At 39.3% G+C, this 913-nt stretch overlaps 1 non-coding gene across 1 annotated transcript; it reads left to right on the forward strand.

Moving 5' to 3' along the window:
* Nucleotides 1-468: 468 nt before the first annotated feature.
* Nucleotides 469-576, forward strand: LOC121221430 (small nucleolar RNA R71). The gene has a single exon (XR_005918821.1). It is a non-coding gene; the product is annotated as a small nucleolar RNA R71 (small nucleolar RNA).
* Nucleotides 577-913: the final 337 nt, after the last annotated feature.

A 913-nucleotide genomic window follows, 5' to 3' on the forward strand; every position in this document is an offset into this window, starting at 1 on the left:
GGATGATTACGCTATGAAGGATTGTAGAAGTTGGACTGGGGTCCTTGTCCACTCCTATTTTATTATTGGTTCCCCATATAGTACACTAACTTGGGATTTGATGGACAATTCTCAAGAGAATGACCTTCCCCACAGTACACACAGAAAACTGTTTCAAACGGTCTTAGTGGCTGAGCTGCAAAATTATTAGTACTATTAGCGATTAACTGTTTTAACATAGAGGAATTATACGATACCTGAGCTAATAACGAAGTGAGAGTGTCAACTTCATGAACTCTGGCTACATGTCTTTCTAAAGCTGTTCGATTTGTTGGCCATTGATAGTTATTACTCACGATCCTCTCCCTGGTCTCATAAGTCTCATTATAAGACTTAGACAAAATTGCACCATTCGCGAAAGCATCTACCATCAATTTTGTATGTGCATTGAGACCATTATAGAATGTCTCCAACTGGATACAATGAGGAATCCCATGATGAGGACACTTACGAAGTAACTCTTTGAATCACTCCCAAGCCTCATACAAAGACTCGTCATCCAATTGTTAGAAAGTTGTGATCTCATTTTTGCTAGGTGGGAAATACTTAGCCAAAAATCTCTCTGCTAATTCTTGCCATGTAGATATGGAACTTGGTGGAAATGAATTGAGCCATGCTCGTGCTCGATCTCACAACGAGTACGAAAACAAATTCAACCTTAGTGCGTCTTCAGTTACACTAACTATGTTGAATGAATCACTCACCTCCATAAATAATCGAAGGTGGAGATGTGGATCTTCTGTGGGCATACCACTAAATTGGCCCACCGTTTGTAGCATTTAAAACATCACTGGTTTCATTCAAACTTCTAATTCATGGGTTTAACTCACTGAAAAGTGGCACAGTATAATGTTTGATGCATCGATCCCTATCA

The sequence above is a fragment of the Gossypium hirsutum genome, chromosome D09, assembly GCF_007990345.1.
Source record: "Gossypium hirsutum isolate 1008001.06 chromosome D09, Gossypium_hirsutum_v2.1, whole genome shotgun sequence".
In the NCBI taxonomy this organism is placed as follows: Eukaryota; Viridiplantae; Streptophyta; class Magnoliopsida; order Malvales; family Malvaceae; genus Gossypium; species Gossypium hirsutum.